This window comes from Mus caroli, unplaced genomic scaffold, assembly GCF_978045245.1.
Source record: "Mus caroli unplaced genomic scaffold, Mus_caroli_1 scaffold_18, whole genome shotgun sequence".
NCBI classification, from domain to species: domain Eukaryota; kingdom Metazoa; phylum Chordata; class Mammalia; order Rodentia; family Muridae; genus Mus; species Mus caroli.
The window spans coordinates 26,504,998-26,527,699 of NW_028227273.1; the positions used below are offsets into that span (position 1 = coordinate 26,504,998).

A 22,702-nucleotide genomic window follows, 5' to 3' on the forward strand; every position below is an offset into this window, starting at 1 on the left:
CATGTACTTTAGAAGCCGAATTTCTTTCTTTTTTTTTTCCATATTTTTTAATTAGGTATTTATTTCAATTACATTTCCAATGCTATCCCAAAAGTCCCCCACATGCTCCCCCACCCACTCCCCTACCCACCCACTCCCACTTCTTGGACCTGGCATTCCCCTGTACTGAGGCATATAAAGTTTGCACGACCAATGAGCCTCTCTTTCCACTGATGGCCGACTAGGCCATCTTCTGATTCATATGCAGCTAGAGACACGAGCTCCAGGGGGGGGGGGGGGTATTGGTTAGTTCATATTGTTGTTCCACCTATAGGATTGCAGATCCCTTCAGCTCCTTGAGTACTTTCCCTAGCTCTTCCATTGGGGGCCCTGTGATCCATCCAATAGCTGACTGTGAACATCCACTTCTGTGTTTGCCAGGCCCCGGCATAGTCTCACAAGAGACAGCCATATCTGGGTCCTTTTAGCAAAATCTTGCTAGTGTATGCAATGGTGTCAGCGTTTGGAAGCTGATTATGGGATGGATCCCCGGATATGGCAGTTTCTAGATGGTCCATCTTTTCGTCTCAGCTCCAAACTTTGTCTCTGTAACTAATTTCTAAAGCATAATATTTATATTGATTCTTTGATAATTTTATTCATGCATATAATGCATTCCTCCCTCAAATCATCCCAGATATACCTCCCACCCCATCCTAACATCATACCCACTCCTATATCTCTCTCTTTCTATCTCTCTCTTTCTCTCTTTCTCTCAATGATCTACACACAATGTAGCAGGACTGACTTTCCCTTTAAGACAGCAGGCAAGCTAGGCAGAGACTGAGCCAGGGTGCACAGTGGTGGCAAGGATACGGACTCAGAAGAGGGTGGTCCTCAAGCAGAACATGCTATATCTCTGCAATCGTGCAGGTCTGTTGCCCTACCAGCCATGGGCCCCAGGAAGCACCTGAAAGCTGCAGGCACCTGAAAGATGATGGCATCCTAGTAAGCTGAGCCCCACATGACACCAAGTCAATCTTACTATGAGATTCCTCATCTAAAGGAATTCAGGCTTCCCTCTGCCTTGTGCTAGTAAGCAAGGGAATATTTCCAGTTTGTTGCAGTGTCAAACCATTGCCACTGCCCTAAATGTATGCTATAAACAACAAACAAGAGGGGACTTTCTCCAGCCATGGTGATTCATGGGGGATGTGGGCTAACAAGACATGGAAATAAGGGGACACTGGTAGAGAGAGAATATCTACTCCCACTGGTATAACCATTCCAACAAAATCAACACTTGAATATTTTAATGTAGCATTTCGGTTGTTCTGTATTTGCTGATGTACAAGTGTATAAGCAGGTATATGTGCTTATATGTGTGTGAGTGCATACATGTGTGTGTCTCTGTGTATGGTATCTGTGTAGTATGATGCATATTATGTATGTATCTGTGCCACTATGTGGTATGTGTGTGTGTTTGTGTCTGTGTTTCTGTGGGTCTGTGTGTGGTACTGGTGTCTATGTAGTATGTATGTGAGTGCTATGGCTGTTTGTGGTATGTGTGTCTATTGCTCTGTGTGTGCCTGTATGTGTGGTGCTGTGTCTGTTTGTGGTGTGTGTGTGTGTGTGTGTCTGTCTGTCTGTCTGTCTGTCTGTCTGTTTATGTGGTCTCTGTGTCTGTGTGGTATGTGTATGTAGTGTCTGTGTTTGTGGGGTGTATGTATGTCTGAGTGTGGTGTCTGTTTATATGGTATATGTTTATGTATATAACTGTGTGTGTGTGTGTGTCTGTGAATGTGTGATATGTATGCCTGGTATCTGTGTCTGTTTGTGATGTGTGTGAGTGTGTGGTGTCTGTGTCTTTGGTGTATGCATGTGTCTGTGTGTGATGTCTATGTGATATGTATGTATGTGTCTGTGATGTCTGTGGTGTGTGTCTGTGTGTGTCTGTGTGTGTGTGTCTGTGTGTTTGTCTGTCTGTGTGTGTCTGTATGTGTGTGTGTCTGGGTCTATGTGTGGTGTCAGAGTCTCTTTTCTCAGACCTTTCTTTTTGATTTCCTGGCTGGGGGTCTGTGGGATTTCTTCCCATTTAGGTTTTTTTCCTGTCCTCTCTTCTCTACACCCTTGTTTATAACAAAACCCTTTGTTTTGTGCCTTACATCATTTCCAGCTGTCATTTTCTTCTGTCTTGTTTATTCACCTTTCTTAGAAACCATCTTTTAAAACATTTTTGGTGGATGCTCATTCCTGCACCAACCCCTGTCCTTCTCAGAGCTGCACATGGTATAATGGTGCTGGGTTTTATTTTATTTCTGAATTGAGTTCACTGTTAGTTGCTTCTCCCTTGTTTATCCATCTCTCTACAGGTGCCTGGTATCTGTGTTGATGCTCTGCCACCAGTGGTAGGGAGGAGAACAATATTCTCAGCCTAGCTTAGAGTCAGCGTTCATTGCTCAACACTATCACCCCAACTCAAAGTTCAAATGATACTGTAACTCAAAAAAGGGAGGAGGTTTAAAAACCTCAAGGCAAAAACCAATGTCTAAGAAGGCTGGTTCTGACAGGCCTGAAGAATTACTTAGCTACAGCAGAGATAAAAATAAAAATCCTGTGAACTCTGCATTGATATGGGGCCACACTATGTATTACCACAGATCATCTCAGGCTCTAGACTGTTAATAAGTCTAGGAATGATTGCAAATGGTGCACCCTACAAATACAACCATGTACATTATCCTGATTGTTCAAGGTCTCAAGGAAAGTTGGGTATTTTGTATTCTAATACGCTATTCACTGTCAGCAGATACTAACACCCACCGAAGAAATGAAATGGAAACCTCACCAAAAGTTCCAGTTGGAAATACACTCAACTCCCTACTATAATCTGATGTCCCTGATTACACTGCCAAAAAAAAAGATAGAAACAAATTATATGTACAGAAACTATATTCAGTGACACAACACCAGGAAACTGCCTGCTTCTTGGGTAAATATATGGATGTCCAGGTACAAGGATTGTTTAGAAACCCAGGCAATTGACCATAAAAGATTCCTTTCACTGTATATTTTAGATAAAATGTCAACTCTAAAGAACTGAGAAAGAACACTGAAACCTCAGGAGAGAGTACGAACTGACTTATCAAGGCAAACAACATCAGAATAATAGAAAATGTGTCCACAAAAACTCTGAAGCCTAGTGATTGTAGGTGTCAATTATTATATCTAGATTATACTATGAAGATGTCAAGTACAATATCCTAGATCATAATATCCAGGACAGTTATCCTTCATAATGTAAGCAGGGCAAGGTCAGTACAAGCTAAAGAGATTCATGACAACTGTGGTACTGAAGAAGATCCCTAAAGGCACACTGAACCCAATACAGCAAGGTAAACACAAGACCAAGGATGAAGGAATTAATAAGCTCTGCTAGAACACTGAACAAGCAAATTATAATTAAAGCATCAGTTTTTTTTTTTAATGTGCCAAGAACTAGCACATTCCTCCCCGTTATAGCAATGGATTTAAATGGCCCTAATTTACAAAATGAAAGAGCTAGATGGGCTAATGGGATTATAACTAAATATTCATTTCTAACCAGTAGGAAACACACTGCTCCATTAAATTCAGTCTGAAAAGAAGAAGTTGAAAAATAGTATTCCAAAGAAAAGAGACGTAGGTAAAACAGGTACAGCTACTTACACTCACCTTGTAAAGCAGAGTTCAAGTGAGAAACCAATGGAAGTTGATACCTATTGATAAAAGGGACAACATACCCAGGACAGACACACACACACACACACACACACACACACACACACACACACACACACACACACATATATGACATCTGTACACTGAATTTCAAAAGACAAACCCTAAGGGAAACCACGAACATAGAAGCCCTAATACAAGCATAGTGGATGTTTACATTACCCTGCTCTCACCAAACGGTCTTGCAGCTTCAAGAAATTAATAATCATTTCACACTAAACTCTACTATAGCTGAAATTAATTTAACAGACATCTACACAATGTTCTACCCAAAATTGCAGTGTATGCATTCCTTCCACCAGTGCATAGAACTTTCTCCAAAATAGAATGTTTTAGGCAATAAGCCAAGTCATTGAGAGAGGGGGTGGGGGGAATCAAAACAATTGCTCAAAGCTCATCAGATCATAATGATGTGAAATTAGAAATCAAAGGCAAGATAAAGGACAAAGAGTTGACAAAAAAAAAAAAAATCTGAGCTTGAGCAATGACCTTGCACTGATTAGCGATTCATTGAAGGCTTTCCTAGAAAATGGCAATGTCCTGGGATCCAATGAAGAGGAAACATGAGAATCTGTGGGATGTAGCAAGAAAATTAAAAGGGCATTTAGAGCCACAAGAGATCTCAAATAATTACATCGTAGTAAAGGCCTACGTGATAAAGGGACAGAAATTCAGCACCAATTTTAAGAACACCTGTGAGAATGAAAAGTGTTCTCAGGGGAATCAAGCTGCACATTCTAGTTGTAGAAAACCGGAGCATCTGAGGAAAAATTGTAAAAATCCCTCGGGAAACAAGAAGGGCCTTCCTCCAGGTCTCTGCCCATGCTACAGTGAAGAGAACCTTGGAGGAATGAATGTAAATCAAAGTTCCATAAAGATGGGACTCCGCTCACTAGAAGCAGGTAAAATAAACAAGACAAAAAACTAAAAGGGCAGTCTCTTAGCTCCGTTCAGGAACTGTGGACCTCGTTATAGGACACAGGCCCAGTTATAAGAAAAACTTCAAGTTGTGGATTCTGATACTTTAAGTTAAATTGAAAGTTATGACTAAAGAATTAAAAAGAGACTTAATAAAGGTCAAAATATAGCTCAATTCTTACTGTTACCTTATTTCCAATCCTGCTTTGTGCCAAAAATTCATAGATAAGGCTTTATTGGAAGTTAAAAAAATCATATCCTCAAGCATATAGAATTCATTTTGTGGATGGCATTTTTGTTGGTTTCAGAAAGTGGAGAGTGTTTTGCAGATGCCTGTAAAATGTTTGACTAAGTGTGGGCTGATGATGGCTTCAAAAAAGATTCAGCATGGTAAACTTTTAGGCTATTTGAGACATTTAGTGTATAGAGATTGTGTGTTTTCTCAGAGAATTGCCCTCAGACTAAATAAATTGGAAGTTTTGGATGCTTGCCAGAAGCTGTTAGAAAATTTGGGTTTTAATCCTGGTTTAACAAGCTGCCTATTATAAGCAGGAAAGGAAAGGAAAGGAAAGGAAAGGAAAGGAAAGGAAAGGAAAGGAAAGGAAAGGAAAGGAAAGGAAAGGAAAGGAAAGGAAAGGAAAGGAAAGGAAAGGAAAGGGGAAAGGGAAAGGGGGAAAGGGGAAGGGGGAAAGGGGAAGGGAAAAGGGGGAAGGGGGAAGGGGGAAGGGGGAAGGGGGAAGGGGGAAGGGGGAAGGGGGAAGGGGGAAGGGGGAAAGGGGGAAGGGGGAAGGGGGAAGGGGAAAGGGGAAAGGGGAAGGAAAGGGAAAATTGGATTTTGGAGCTCTCCCAGGGACAGAGAATTTGGGAGATTTCTGCTTCCTCTCTGGCCCCTACAGGAGAAATCCTTAGTTTTGGTTACATTGAGTTCTCTACCCTCTTTGTATTGTCTGTGTTTGGTGCACCAATTTGTCCACGTGTCAATTCATGTATGTTTTTGTTTTGTTGTCTGAATGGTTGTTTCCATTGTCTGAATGACTGTTTTATGTTTCATGTTGAAAAGAAAAGAAGAAATAAATGGTTAAAACTTTACCTGCTGATTCACTCTCAGTTTGCACAGCTGAGGCTGAGAGAGGCCCCTCACTTTAGCCAAAAATCAAGCACAGCAGGAGAGGCCCTGTTGAAAAACTGTTTTTAAAAAAGGAGTCTGAAACCTCTTAGTTCTAAGGCAAATAAGCTGATAGTTGTTTGTTTCTAGAAAATTCTCTGCAATCGTGATTATTGTGTTTAGCAAATGACAAAGTGCTTTTTTATCTTGAAATTATAGCTAGAAAAAGTAAAATTCTTTGATGGGCATAAATTTATAAGATTCGTGTAGCAGCTTCATTTGGTCTTTTTGACTGGTCTTAAAGGTATAAATATGCTCTGCATGTCTTGGTCATAGAGTATTGGCTGTCAATTATTGGGTATGATTAAAAAGGTGTAACATTCGTAACAGGAAAGTTACCTTTATATTGGTAACTCGGAGTTGGAGCCCAACACATGGCATAAAACAGCCCAGACAACTAGGCCTCTAAGGATACTTCTAATTGAGATAATATTTAATGTGATTCTTATCCTAAAAAGTAGACTTAGAGATAAGATTTAAAACAATGTCTCTTTAATAAAGCATCAAAATTTGCACTGTCATGCATTCATAGGTATAAATTGGCAGCCAAACTTCGTAACATGATAGTGATGTTTCTAATATTGATTTTAAAGATGATAAATTGTTTTAAAATTGGGTTTTGTTTTCCCAAAGTTGTAGATAATATTCTAGCGTTGCAAAAGAAACTTAAAACTTATGGTTAAAATTGCCAGTGTTCCATTGATGGCAGCTTGCAGTTTGATCGCAAATTTAAGATTTTCTACTCACACAGATTATCACAAGAGTAATCATTTTATGAGAGTACTAATACATCTCACTTCATACAAAACTAAGACAGAGTTATCTAGATATATTCATCTTTGTACATAAATTAGACCCTCAGATAAGTTTGGCTATGGTTGCTGCCTGGCAGGAGACTACTACAGTACAAGCAATTTTTTCACAGCACTAAAGTTATAAAGAACGTTTTAACTATAAGTCATCTTAAGAAAGACTGTCCAAAGTTAGAGGCATAGACAGTTGAATTGTTCCCCTAGAATCTGTCCTCATTGCAGAAGGGCCAAGATGCTCAGATTAAAAAATATTTACATTCGAGTTAATGCAAAGTTCAGATCAGCCTCAGGGAAGTTTGTGCCATGTTTCTTGTGTTTTACAAACCATGTCTAAGGTAGTTCTTGGGACCTCACCCCCTCCCTGCCTTCAGGGGGATTTCTTTTTAGCTAAACAACATTTGTTTCAGATCTACCCAAGTATTGTTCATAATAAAGTGTAAATTCAAGATTTATATAAGATCGGGCTATAGAACTTATAAAGGCATTACAAGCTGGCTTGCCTACTTCATATAAAATTATTATAAATTTGTAAGTTTGTTTTTTCCTTTGCATCCTTTTAGTTGTAAAGAGTTTTTCTTCTAGTGAACTGGTGACCATTAAAAGTTTTTGTCCCTAGGTATGGCTAATAGTCTTACATTATGTAAGAAATTTTCATTGTCTTATCTTCAATACAAGAAGCTAAGACTTTGAATCTTTCAGTGTATATGGTTTCTTAAATGAAAAGTAATTTATTGGCAAATGCCTCTAAAGAAAAGTTTCCTTCAAATCTTTGCTCTCACACAATGAGCTTCAAAGTTTTGGGAGTAAGTGTTGCCCCCAAAAACGATTCAGATACAATAACTTTTTAATGTTTAGGGTTTTAGTTATCCTAGAAAAGTTGTGGTACAAGAAATTTTAAGAAAGAAATGATGATTTGCTTACTTCAAATTATTTTCGAAAGCTTCCAGGAGATGTTAATTGGCTAAGACCTCATCTTAAACTCACCACAGGAGAACCTTTGTTAGGTGCTATCAAGTGAGATTCAAATTAACTGGTGAGAAACAAAAAGGCTTTAACAGAAAGTAGAGGAAACTTCCGTGATCAATTGTTATCCATTATAATCAAGGGTAATCAAATATTAGCTGCTTATTTTGGCAAAGAAAACATTAATGTAGAATCATGTAAAGTTTTAACATCCTATTATGATGCTTAAATTTGGGTGCCAAAAACCTCGTTGCTGAGTGAGTGCTTTATAGTATTCTACAACCAGGCATACATATGCCTAGGTAAAGTGAAAGGATCCATATATTGGCACATGGCATGATCCTGTTCATATTCTTAATATGGGGAAGAGGGGAAATGTTTCTGTTTTTTCCATAGAATGCTGCAAGAGCATGCTAACTTCCAGAATGGTTCCTGTGACAGACTGACCTGTGAGTTCCTGGGTGCCCTGACAGTGGTGACAGGAAAGCTGTATTGAGCGCACACCAGAGGAGGAATTGGGAAGAGCAGACGCTTGCAAGCAGAATGAAGAGACTCTCCCTATCTCCAGCCACAGAGTGCAGTAATGAGAGCCGACTTGGTGTCTACTTGGGGACCACTAAAGAAGCTGACTCATGAGGCAGAGGGACTGGTACAGAGAATGGACAATATGCTTTAGTCAGAGACACTGTTTTTGGCCATTTAGGCCAACTCCCCTGTAGTTGTAAAAGCTTGTGTTCCTTACTAATATGCTATGTTATTGAGTAATTTTGATAGAGTTAAGATCACCAATCTTGGAAAGTCTTTTCATATTAATTGTAATTCTTGTCAATTAACTAATCGTGTAGTTCCTAATTTAGATAAAGTATTAGCTGTTATGATTTTGTCTAAGAGACTTGCTTATGTTTTGCTGCCTGTAGACTTAGGAAATAATCCTTGGTTTGAGAATTGAGAATTGCAAACTTTGAAAAGGTTAAAATAACTTATTAGACTAAAGAGGTTTGTTACAGCTCTGATTTTAGGAATTGCTGTGCTGGGCGTTAGTGGCACACACCTTTAATTCCAGCACTTGGGAGGCAGAGGCAGGCAGATTTCTGAGTTGGAGGCCAGCCTGGTCTACAAAGTGAGTTCCAGGACAGCCAGGGCTATACAGAGAAACCCTGTCTCGAAAAACCAAAACCAAAAACAAACAAACAAACACGAAAAAAAAGGAATTACTGCTTTAATTGCAATTATAACTTCTTTTGCAATATCTACCACAGCTTTAGTTCAGCAACTACATAACTCTCATTTTCTTAATGATATGTATAGGAATATTTCTGTAGCTTTGTCAGAGCTACATATTATAGATAAGAAACTGGAGGCAAAGATTAATGCTTTAAAAAGGGTAGTTTTAGCAATAGATTGAGACAGGATATAGCAAATATTAAGGCTAGGTTAACAGAATTTTCAGATATTAGCAGAAGCCATTTGGATACTTGGAACATTGATGAATTGGCCAGATATTTAAAGAATAACCTAAGTGCATTGAATCCCTTGGATTGGGTTGAATATATAATCTTGCTTGCTATTATTATTGGCATTATCTTATTAGTAATTGCTGTGTTTTCACTCATCTTTAGAGTTCTTCTGAGATATGTAGCTACCACGAGGCGGGACATTATGGAACTTTGTCTAAAAAATAAAAAACAGGGGGAACTGATATGTCACTCCAGTAGTGACAAGCTAGACAGGACCCCAAAACCTGGGCACTGCCCTGAGGTGAAAAGTTCACAGAAACTTAGTCTCCTGGGATCATGGCATCCTGTATAACAAATGCTCCAATGCCCTTGCTTTAGTTGGAAAACGGATCTGTGTGCTTTCCTTTAATATTGCTTTATTATAAGTGCTCCTAAGGATTGACTTTTGACATATAGCTAAGTTAGATTCTAGGGAGTCCTTGATCTAAACCTGGGCACCTATAGCTAAGTCACTGCCCTACACAGAAATTTACCATTACCTAGGAAGAAGGAAGTTTGTGACCTAAAGAGAAACCAGAGTAGATACTTAGAACTATAGATAGCTGAGTTACACCCATACACAAGTATTTACAATGGCCTAGGGGGAAGGTGGACTATACAATAGACTAGAATAGGAACTATGGCAAGGGCATGAAGCCCTTGCCCCTGGCTTCTAAGATTAAGTGGACCTTTGATGGAGCTGTTTTTGATCCAAGTTGTTAACATTGAATTTTATACCAGTTGGTTCCTGCTAGTCCTTCCATGTTTTCATTCCTCTGTTTTGTGTAAGAATTCAGTAACCTCATTGTACCTTGCCGATGTGTCATCTAACTTCCCTATTTTCTTCTGTATAAAAAGTTAGATGCTCGATTTGACAAATTACATTCAGATCCAGCACACTCCCTTGTGCCGGGTCTGTTTGTCACCCCAATTCCTGCTGACTCTATGCCCATCTGCCAGAACCCCTGATTCCGATGGACTGAGGGGGGCCGACTAGGCCCAGTCTGTGACATGTATGACCTAATAAAATAGAAGTTGTATATGTTAAGAAAAATGAAAGATCAGTATCAAGTACTAAGATTGATTTTTTTTTTTTTCAAATCCAGGGTGGTACAGATCTACTGTGGCACATTTTATCAAACTTTTCAGGAACAGACAACAATGCTCCTCTCACTAATCCATGCCATAGAAAAGTGAGGAACACTTGCCGACTCATGTTACCAAGTCAGTATTGCCTTACACTAATATGAAATGCAAGTGCAACAAAAGTATAGAGAAGTATCCTTAGTGAACAGAAGTAGAAGAACTGACAAAGCCTGAGCATGGTCTGCATGCTTTTGTTTCTAGAACATGGAGGGAGAGGCAGGAGGGTTGTGAGTTCAGGAGCCATCCTGGGCCACATGGAAGGATGTTGAGGCAGCAAAGTAATAAAACAAAGATGCAAAATGAAACAAACAAAGTAGTTAATACATAATGACCAAGTGAGTTTCATGGCAGGGATACAGAGCTACCTCAGCATATGCAAAACAAACAAACAAACAAAAACAAAAATAAAACAAACAAAAAACAAAATAACAAACAAAAGAAAATACAAACAAATCAAACACCATAGCACATAAGTTCAATCATGGACAAAGGGGGCACAATTGTTTCAATACAGAGAGTAAATATTTTGACAAAATCAACATCTAAGAAAAATCCTGAAAGAGCTAGAAACACCCACCCATACTTCTATTGCCATAAATGTCACCATACTTTTTGCCATGAAGGACTGAGACCCCCTGAAATCAGGGGCCAAAATAAATATTTCCTCCCAGAAGAGGTTTTTCTAGAATGTTATTTGGTCACAGTGACAGAAAAATTCCTAACATGGTGAGCAGGAAAAGAAAAGAGCTGATAGTGAAAGAAAATAAAACTTGAGACCTGTGATTCATGTAATTTATGTCAAATAGCCCAAAAAGTTGTTTGTGAGCTTTGGGGCTGAGAACATAGCAGAACAGGCCAGGACACGCCCCAGCAGGCCCTTTGTTAAGACATTCCTGAGGCTGCTTGGCCATAAAGATAAAAAGAATGACATGTCTGGACTGGCCCGGCTCCTCCCTATCTCCCGCCCTTCTGACCTAAGTTAAATGTTATCTGCATGTACAGTCTGCTGATGTTTAAATGGACAAATCATGTGAAACCGCACCAATTCCTCCCCCAGCCCCAGCCCATTTTCTATAAACACCCCTAGCTTCCAAGCCTTGTGGTCAAATCCACTGTCTCCTGCATGAGATATGTTTCGACCTGGAGCCTCGCCATTAAACTACCTCATGTTTTTACATCAAGGCGGTCTGTTTGTTCATGAATCTTGGGTGCACTCCGAATCGGGAGTTGAGTGGGGGGTTACCCACTAGGTTCTTTCAATACCAAGTGTGGAGTCACTGGCGTGATTTTTACCTGACTGTGGGGCTCCTGGGTCTTCAGCAAAGTTTGTGGGGATAATGTGTCGAAGATGTGCAGTGACTCAAGCCTAGAATTTTTAAAACAGCTTTCAAAGATTGAGAGGGTTGTTATAAATTATCAACTTGATATACTCTAGAGTCACCTGAGGGATGGACTTTTGTGCATGTCTATGGTTATTGGGCTGATTATGTTAACTGATGTGGAAGACCCAACCACTGAAGGTAGTTTAGGATCCTGAACGGTTATTGCAGGATATTTCATCACACTGTGAACCCCAAGATTGTGATATTTACTGGAAAAACATGTTTCTAGTTGTGATGTGTCTCCACCCTAGCACACGCCTTCAATTCATGAATTTTCTGTTAATTGCAAACAGGATTAAAGAAAATCAACCATAAATCAAGAGGCAGACCAACTAATCACTTGACAGGGAGTGAACATAGAAAAAAACAGAGTAAGAGGAAGTCAGGAGGAGGGATAGAGAGCCATACAGAAAGTAAAAGGGAGGGGCATTCAGTTTCAGAGGTTTTTGGATCAGTGTGGGGAAGAACTTCCTTTTTCCTTTTGGGATATCAGCTGAAGAGGAAGGTTAGCTGGGTGTTTTCTCTGCCTCTCAGAGATAGCAGGCTTTCACCCCAGCATCCAGCTCCTGAGACTTTATCTTATGATTGGGATCTACTGTAAGTGGAGTGTGTGAGCTGGTCGCAGGAAATCATTGCTCCCTTCTGTTTAGTGGCAGATTCCATGTGAGTAGCTGTATCAACCTCCTGCTGTCCTAACTTCCTCATCAGGATAAACTGTACCTTGTGAGCCAAAATAAGTCACCCCATCCTTAAGGTAACCTCTTCCTGCAAAAGAATGTCAGCTGCGACAAAGAAGGGTTTGGGTAAGACTTCAGAAAATGAGAACGGCAGCAGAAATCTGAGTCATTAAGACCTTGCTCCTGAAGGTTTGAATCAGAACAAGGACTCTAGAGCAGATTAAACTAGAGGTCACGGACACTATATTCTGGCAAAGAATTGGGATATATTTTACCAATGTTCCCCAAAATATGAGTGAGGCTGAATGTAAATGCCATTGACTAATTTTTTTTTTTTTTTTTTTTTTTTGGAGTAAGCAATTTCAAACCAGCATAGCATTCAGACTGGAAGAATTAATAAAGAAAATCAAATATGGATGGTTTGAGATACACATAAAATTGACCATGCAGATTAAGACAAAGCAACTGCAATTGTTGAAGAGATGAGGGCAGTCAAAGAGAAGCTGTGCCCTGGGGCAGTAGAAAAGGTGCCTTGGAGAAATAATATGCATTTAAGGCTCCAAATTATAAAACAGAAAACTTGTTTGAAAAGATTTTCTTTAGAACTTAAGTATCTGCAGGAATGTCATGCTCAAACAGGACCACATAAGATTGTGTTCCTCTGCTTTAATCATACAGGCATCTAAGGATGGGTAGCCAAAGTTCCTGTAGCCATAGCCATAGTACAAGGAGGTCCACCAGCTGCTTAACATGACAGTGAATATGGGCATCTTCGTGGAAATCATTTTGCAAGCTTACAAAATAAAAGAATTTTGGGGCACAAATCACTTCCAGTTGGAGCCAGTACCAAGCCACCTTGGGCTCAGAGTCCACGGACCCCCCAAGGTCCACAGGGACTCTCCACACGATCTTAGGACCTCTGGTGAGTGGAACACAACTTCTGCCAGGAGGCAGGTCTGAACACCAGATATATGTCCACCTTCCCTGCAAGAGGAGAGCTTGCCTCTAGATCAGGTCTACCGATAGAGGCTAACAGAATCACAAGAGTAACAAGCTCTAACCAGAGACAACTGTAATAACTAACGCCAGAGATTACCAGATGGCAAAGGCAAACGTAAGAATCTTACTAACAGAAACCAAGACTACTCACCATCATCAGAAAGTAGCACTCCCAACTCACCCAGTCCTGGGTACCCCAACACACCTAAAAAGCTAGACCTGGATTTAAAAGCATATCTCATGATGATGGTAGAGGACATCAAGAAGGACTTTAATAACTCAGTTAAAGAAATACAGGAGAACACTACTAAAGAGTTATAAGTCCTTAAAGAAAAACAGGAAAACACAACCAAACACGTAGAAGTCCTTAAAGAAAAACAGGAAAACACATCCAAACAGGTGATGGAAATGAAAAAAAAAAAAAAAACATACTAGACCTAAAAAAGGAAGTAGACACAATAAAGAAAACCCAAAGTGAGGCAACACTGGAGATAGAAACCCTAGGAAAGAAATCTGGAAACATAGATGTGAGCATCAGCAACACAATACAAGAGATGGAAGAGAGAATCTCAGGTACAGAAGATTCCATAGAGAACATTGGCACAACAATAAAAGAAAATGCAAAATGCAAAAAGATCCTAATTCAAAACATCCAGGAAATCCAGGACACAAGGAGAAGACCAAACCTACGGATAATAGGAGTAGATGAGAATGAAGGTTTTCAACTTAAAGGGCCAGCAAATGTCTTCAACAAAATTATAGAAGAAAACTTCCCAAACCTAAAGAAAGAGATGCCCATGAATATACAAGAACCCTACAGAACTCCAAATAGACTGGACCAAAAAAGAAATACCTCCCGACACATAATAATTAGAACAACAAATGCAGTAAATAAAGATAGAATATTAAAAGCAGCAAGGGATAAAGGTCAAGTAACATATAAAGGCAGGCCTATCAAAATTACACCAGACTTTTCACCAGAGACTATGAAAGCCAGAAGATCCTGGACAGATGTTATACAGACACTAAGAGAACACAAATGCCAGCCCAGGATACTATTCCCAGCCAAACTCTCAATTACCATATACGGAGAAACCAAAGTATTCCACGAAAAAACCAAATTCACACATTATCTTTCCATGAATCCAGCCCTTCAAAGGATAATAACAGGAAAAACAAACAAACAAACAAACAAAAAATACAAGGATGGAAACCATGCTTAGAAAAAGCAAGAAAGTAATCCTTCAACAAACATAAAAGAAGACAGCCACAAGAACAGAATGCCAACTCTAAAAACAAAAATAATAGGAAGCAACAATTACTTTTGCTTAATATCTCTTAATATAAATGGACTCAATTCCCCAATAAAAAGACAAACTGGCTACACAAACAAGACCCAACATTTTGCTGCTTTCAGGAAACCCATCTCAGGGAAAAAGACAGACACTACCTCAGAATGAAAGGCTGGAAAACAATTTTCCAAGCAAATGGTCTGAAGAAACAAGCTGGAGTAGGCATTCTAATATTGAATAAAATCTACTTCCAACCCAAAGTTATCAAAAAAGACAAGGAGGGACACTTCATACTCATCAAAGGTAAAATCTTCCAAGAGAAACTCTCAATTATGAATACCTTTGCTCCAAATGCAAGGGCAGCCACATTCATTAAAGAAACTTTAGTAAAGCTCAAAGCACACATTGCACCTCACACAATAATAATGGGAGACTTCAACACACCACTCTCATCAATGGACAGATCATGGAAACAGAAACTAAACAGGGACACAGTGAAACTAACAGAAGTTATGAAACAAATGGATTTAACAGATATCTACAGAACATTTTATCCTAAAACAAAAGGATATACCTTCTTCTCAGCACCTCATAGTACCTTCTCCAAAATTGACCATATGATTGGTCACAAAACAGTTCTCAACAGATAGAAAAATACTGAAATTTCCCCATGCGTCCTATCCGATCACCATGGACTAAGGCTAATCTTCAATAACAACATAATAATAGAAAGCCAAAATTCATGTGGAAACTGAACACTTTTCTCAATGATACCTTGGTCAAGGAAGGAATAAAGAAAGAAATTAAAGACTTTTTAGAGTTTAATGAAAATGAAGCCACAACATACCCAAACTTATGGGACACAATGAAAGCATTTCTGAGAGGAAAACTCATAGCTCTGAGTGTCTCCAAAAAGAAACTAGAGAGAGCACACACTAGCAGCTTGACAACACACCTAAAAGCTCTAGAACAAAAGGAAGCAAACTCACCCAAGAGGAGTAGGCAGCAGGAAATAATCAAACTTAGGGGCAAAATCAACCAAGTGGAAACAAGAAGAACTATTTAAAGAATCAACCAAATGAGGAGCTCATTCTTTGAGAAAATCAACAAGATAGATAAACCCTTAGCCAGACTCACTAGAGTGCACAAGGACAGTATCCTGATTAACAAAATCAGAAATAAAAAGGGTGACATAACAACAAATCATGAAGAAATCCAAAACATCATCAGATCCTTCTACAAAAGGCTATAATCAACAAAACTGGAAAACCTGGATGAAATGGACAAATTTCTAGACAGATACCAGGTAACAAAGTTAAATCAGGATCAGGTTAATAATCTAAAGAGTACTCTATCCCCTAAAGAAATAGAAGCAGTCATTAATTGTCTCCCAACCAAGAAAAAGCCCAGGACTAGATGAGTTTAATGCAGAGTTCTATCAGACCTTCAAAGAAGATCTAATTCCAGTTCTTCATAAACTGTTCCACAAAATAGAAGCAGAAGATACTCTACCTGATTCATTCTATGAAGCCACAATTACTCTGATACCCAACCCATAGAAATACCCAACAAAGATAGAGAACTTCAGACCAATTTCTCTTATGAACATCGGTGCAAAAATACTCAATAAAATTCTTGCTAACCAAATCTGAGAACACATCAAAACAATCATCCATCCTGACCAAGTAGGTTTCATCCCAGGGATGCAGAGATGGTTCAATATACAGAAATCCATCAACGTAATCCAGTATATAAACAAACTCAAAGACAAAAACCATATGATCATTTTGTTAGATGCAGAGAAAGCATTTGACAAAATCCAACCCACATTCATGATAAAAGTCTTGGAAAGATCAGGAATTCAAGGCCCATACCTAAACATGATAAAAGCAATCTACAGCAAACCAGTAGCCAACATCAAAGTAAATGGTGAGAAGCTGGAAGCAATCCCACTAAAATCAGGGACTAGACAAGACTTTCTCCCTACCTATTCAAGATTGTACTTGAAGTCCTAGCCAGAGCAATTCAGCAACAAAAGGAGTTAAAGGCAATACGAATCGGAAAGGAAGAAGTAAAAATATCACTTTTTGCAGATGATATGATAGTATATATAAGTGACCCTAAAAATTCCACCAGAGAACTCCTAAACCTGATAAACACCTTCAGTGAAGTAGCTGGATATAAAATTAACTCAAACAAGTCAATGGCCTTTCTCTACACAAAGAATAAACAGGCTGAGAAAGAAATTAGGGAAACAACACCCTTCTCAATAGTCACAAATAATATAAAATACCTTGGCGTAACTCTAACTAAGGAAGTGAAAGATCTATATGATAAGAACTTCAAGTCTCTGAAAAAAGAAATTAAAGAAGATCCCAGAAGGTGGAAAGATCTCCCATGCTCATAGATTGGCAGGATTAACATTGTAAAAATGGCTATCTTGCCAAAAGCAATCTACAGATTCAATGCAATCCCCATTAAAATTCCAACTCAATTCTTCAACCAATTAGAAAGAGCAATCTGCAAATTCATCTGGAATAACAAAAAACCTAGGATAGCAAAAAGTCTTTTCAAGGATAAAAGAACCTCTGGTGGAATCACCATGCCTGATCTAAAGCTGTACTATAGAGCAATTGTGGTAAAAACTGCATGGTACTGGTATAACAGCAGACAAGTAGACCAATGGAAGAGAATTGAAGACCCAGAAATGAACCCACACACCTATGGTCACCTGATCTTTGCAAGGGATCTAAAACCATCCAGTGGAAAAAAGACAGCATTTTCAAGAAATGGTGCTGGCACAACTGGTGGTTATCATGTAGAAGAATGTGAATTGATCCATTCCTATCTCCTTGTACTAAGGTCAAATCTAAGTGGATCAAGGAACTCCAAATAAAACCAGAGACACTGAAACTTATAGAGGACAAAGTGTGGAAAAGCCTCAAAGATATGGGCACAGGGGAAAAATTCCTGAATAGAACAGTAATGGCTTGTGCTGTAAGATCAAGAATTCACAAATGGGACCTCATAAAATTGCAATGCTTCTGTAAGGCAAAAGACACCATCAATAAGACAAAAAGATCACCAACAGATTGGGAAAGGATCTTTACCTATCCTAAATCAGATAGGGGACTTACATCCAATATATATAAAGAACTCAAGAAGGTGGACTCCAGAAAATCAAATAACCCCATTAAAAAATGGGGCTCAGAGCTAAACAAAGAATTCTCACCTGAGGAATACCGAATGGCAGAGAAGCACCTGAAAAAATGTTCAACATCCTTAATCATCAGAGAAATGCAAATCAAAACAGCCCTGAGATTTCATCTCACACCAGTCAGAATAGCTAAGATCAAAAATTCAGGTGACAGCATGCTGGCGAGGATGTGGAGAAAGAGGAACACTTCTCCATTGTTGGTGGGATTGCAAGCTTGTACAACCACTCTGGAAATCAGTCTGGTGGTTTCTCAGAAACCTGGACATAGTACTACCGGAGGATCCTGCAATACCTCTCCTGGGCATATATCCAGATGATGTTCCAACTGGTAAGAAAGAGAGATGCTCCACTATGTTCATAGCAGCCCTATTTATAATAGGTGGAAGCTGGAAAGAACCCAGATGCCCCTCAACAGAAGAATGGATACAGAAATTATGGTACATTTACACAATGGAGTACTACTCAGCTATTAAAAAGAATGAATTTATGAAATTCCTAGGCAAATGGATGGACCTGGAGGGCATCATTCTGAGTGAGGTAACACAATCACAAAGGAACTCACACAATATGTACTCACTGATAAGCGGATATTAGCCCAGAAACTTAGGATACCCAAGATATAAGATACAGTTTGCTAAACGCATGAAACTCAGTAAGAATGAAGACCAAAGTGTGGACACTGTGCCCCTCCTTAGAATTGGGAACAAAACACCCATGGAAGGAGTTACAGAGACAAAGTTTGGAGCTGTGACGAAAGGATGGACCATCTAGAGACTGCCATATCCAGAGATCCGCCCCATAATCAGCTTCCAAACGCTGACACCATTGCATACACTAGCAAGATTTTGCTGAAAGGACCCAGATATAGCTGTCTCTTGTGAGGCTATGCTGGGGCCTAGCAAACACAGAAGTGGATGCTCACAGTCAGCTATTGGATGGATCACAGCGCCCCCAATGGAGGAGCTAGAGAAAGTACCCACGGATCTGCAACCTTAAAGGTCGAACAACAATATGAACTAACCACTAACCTGGCTACATATGTATCAGAAGATGGCCTAGTCAGCCATCATTGGAAAGAAAGGCCCATTGGTCTTGTAAACTTTAGATGCTTCTGTACAGGAGAACGCCAGGGCCAAGACTTGGGAGTAGGTGGGTAGGGGAGTGGAGGGGAAGGTATGGGGTCTTTTGGGATAGCATTGGAAATGTAAATGAGGAAAATACCTTAAAAAGATACCTTGTAAACAATTGGATAAAAAATTTTGAAAGATTTCCTAAAAAGGGAAATTTGATAGTACTAGTTAAAATTTGATAGTATCTAGTTCGAAACAACAGTCATTATATAGCATCTCATTGCTTTTTATTTATACAATTAATCCAATATTATTTGTATTTTTCCATTGGGGATATAAACAAGGCAGGGAAGGAAGAAAGGTTGGTGTAGAAAACTATAAAGTTACCAAATTCAATCTACCAATCTCCCTGTAAAGTTCTAAGGTATGTTAAATATAAAGAAAGACCTAAAAAAAAGAATTATGGGGTTATTAAGGCTTGTACTGAGATAATCCAGGACTGATTGAGAGAGTAAGAGAGGTACAGTTTCAAGCATGAAACCCCTTAAAGGGTGATGCATGAAGCTGTGGTTGCAATGGAGACGTCAAGTTGTCAGAGATGCCCAGAACATACCATGCCTGATAAGGGATGTGATGGTGCTAAGTGGAAACAGCATAAGAGAAAAGCCATGTGAGCTTCAGGTGGTCATATGAGTAAGGCTACCATAGCCACCTAGAGCTGAAATAATGCCACCATATGCCCCAGATACTCTTGGAGAAAAGATTTAGTGTCCACCCACCTAGATTTCAATCTTGCTTTGGTTTGATCCTACATCATGTTTTTCCTGTTTTCTTCATGGTGGTATAGAAACATTTCCTTTCTGGCACTGAAAATATAAACTTTCTTTTTTAAAAAAATTTCATAGGGATTCACAATTAATAATTGGCACTAAGCCTCAGAAAAGACTCGGTATGGAACTGTGGAACAGTGTGAGGAGTTCTCAGAATGTGGCCTGATGTTGGACTAATGCACTCTGAATTATGAGACAGCTATAGGCCTTTGGTTGCCAGACCAGAATGTTATGGTTTGAATCTGCATCGACTCTTATTTGAATGCCTGTTCCCCAGATGGTGGAAATTTGCAGGCAAATGGATAGAACTTGAAAATATCCTGAGTGAGGTAACTCAGTCACAAAAGAACACACGTGGTATGTACTCACTGTTAAGTAGATATTAGTCCAGAAGCTCAGAATACCCAGAATTCAATTCACAGACCATGTGAAGCTCAAGAAAAAAGAAGACTACAATTTGGATGCTTCAGTACTTCCTAGAAGCTAGAACAAAATACTCACAAGAGGAAATATGGAGACAAAGTGTGGAACAGATACTGAAGGAAAGACCATCCAGAGACTGCCCTACCTGAGGATTCATCCTATATACAGACACCAAACCTGGACACTATTGCAGATGCTGGGAAGTGCTTGCTGATGGAAGCCTGATATGGCTGTCTCCTGAGAGGCTCTGCCAGTACCTGACAAATACAGAGGAGGATGCTCACAGCCAATCATTGGCCTGAGTGTGGCCATCCCTGATGGAGGAGTTGGAGAAGGAACTGAAGGAGCTGAGGGTGTTTATAGCCCCACGGGGGAGGGGAAGCAACAATGTTAACAGGCCAGATGCCCTCGAGCCCTGGGGGACTGGACCACCAACCAAAAATACACATGGAGGGGCCCATGGCACTGACTGCATATGTGGCAGAGGATGGCCTTGCCGGACATCTGTGGGAGGAGAGGCTCTCGAGTCTAAAGATGTTCTATGCCCCAGTGTAGAGGAATGCCAGGGTGGGAAGACGGGAGGGGGTGGGTGGGGGAGCACCCTCATAGAGGTGGGGGGTGGATACTATAAAGGGTTTCCAAAGGGGAGACCTGGAAAGGGAAAACCTGGAAAGGGAAAACATTTGAAATGTAAATAAAGAAAATATCCAATAAATTGAAAAAAATTTTTGAGACTGGCTGATTACTAAGTAGTGGGCCACAGATAAGCCTTGATTCCAGCCTTACTCTGTCTTTCCTAGTCTGTCAAGACAGACAGGTCTTCCCCATAATCTCCCACTTCCATGAGCTCCATCACACCTTCCCCAACATGGGATAGAGACCCTCCAAAATCAGCATCTAAAATAAATCTCAGTCACAGTCATGAAAGTAACTGATGCAAAACCGAATAAAATCAAAGAGATATAAACATAAAAGGAAAAAATTGAATTATGATCAAAATTGTGTTAGACAGATATCAGCTTTCTTAACAAATAGTTCTGGGAAGAGTGGTTAATCGAAGAAGAGGGGGCCAAGAGCAGATGCCTACCTCTGGAGGACGGAAACTAGATATGGAGTCTCTTCACGTACAAAAGTCAACTCATAATGGATTGAACCCTAAAAACACTTTAGTCATTGCTGCTACTGTAAATGGAAAATGTTTGCAGCAGATTTCATTCATTACTGTTTTTCTAATCTTGGAATTGTTTTCCAGGTTCTTTCGGGTTATGACTGGCTTCTGGCAGCCGGAGTGTTACTGGGCAATTCTATCTTCATTGCAGATAAACATACGTCCTGAACAATGGTGACTGGGCTCTAGGTCTGTTAGCCCCAGAATGTGCTTGAAGCCATTTTACTGCTTATCTGTATTTAACATCCGAATGCCAATTTTCAGATGTAAATTTGTTCTTTTCAGAAGAATTTCATTTGGTAAGAATGTCAAACTCAAAAAAAAAAAAAAATGCAGAGTGCAGAGCACCTTGCACGGCCATCATCTGTGGCATCTTATGGCTTCGGCCATCATCTCTGGCATGCTGTCACCTCTCACCTGCTTGCTCATTTGCTACCCCAGCCTCATTCTCGCCTGTCTGAATTTGTGTGCTAACAGAAACAGGCCCATGGAACATATGCACATCTTCTTAAGTATCTTTGGTTTCCTATACTATGACGCAGATGTGACCTGTATCACAGACATCTTCCTTCCCTTCACAACTTTGTTTCCTTGAATATTGACTGAAACGATATCTCAGATTACCACAGAACAGTTTTAAGTTTATATTATACAAGGACTTAGTCTTCCACTCACATTGCACCATGGTCTATTTTCCCCAGAACATAATTTATTTTTGTTGGTGTGTGATAATGTTTATGTGTTCATTTAAGTGCAGTCTTGTGTGTGTGTGTGTGCATGCATGTCCACATGTGGGTGTATCCATGTATATGTATTCATGTGTATGCGTGCATGCATGTATGTATGTGTGTACACACACATGTATGTACCCATTTGTATGTGCTGATTTGTGTATGTTTGCATATATATATAATGACAACCTTGCATATTGCTGCTCAGATGTCTGTCATATTTTTGTGAGGCAGGTTCTCTTACTGGCATAAAACTCATCAACTAGGCTGGGCTGGCCAGTGAGGCCTAGAAACTGTCCCCCTGCCTTCCCATCCCAGCACACATCCCACATGTGGCTTTCATTACATCTGTTCTGAGGGGGAAAGTTAAGTTCTCAGGCTTGCAAGGCAAGTACTTTAGCCACTGAGCAGCTCCCCAGCCTCGAACTCTAGTTTCTAACACCCTCCACCCTGCAAACGGGATCTATCTAGACCTGGATATCACCTTAGCCTGACAAGCTTCCTTAGTATCCCTTTGCCTCAAGTGTTTCCATTAACATGGCATTGTCTTATAGCTCAGTGACATTTTTGAATATACATTCCTCTCATCTGACTTTTTGTGTAGAATATTCATCATTTTGTACTTCTCTGATAATTCCTCTTATGATTCTGTTC

General features: G+C 39.7%; 1 protein-coding gene across 1 annotated transcript in view; it reads right to left on the reverse strand.

Moving 5' to 3' along the window:
- Positions 1-22,702, reverse strand: part of L3mbtl4 (L3MBTL histone methyl-lysine binding protein 4) — a 366,608-nt gene that overhangs the window by 223,426 nt on the left and 120,480 nt on the right. The gene's annotated exons all lie outside the window — the stretch shown is intronic.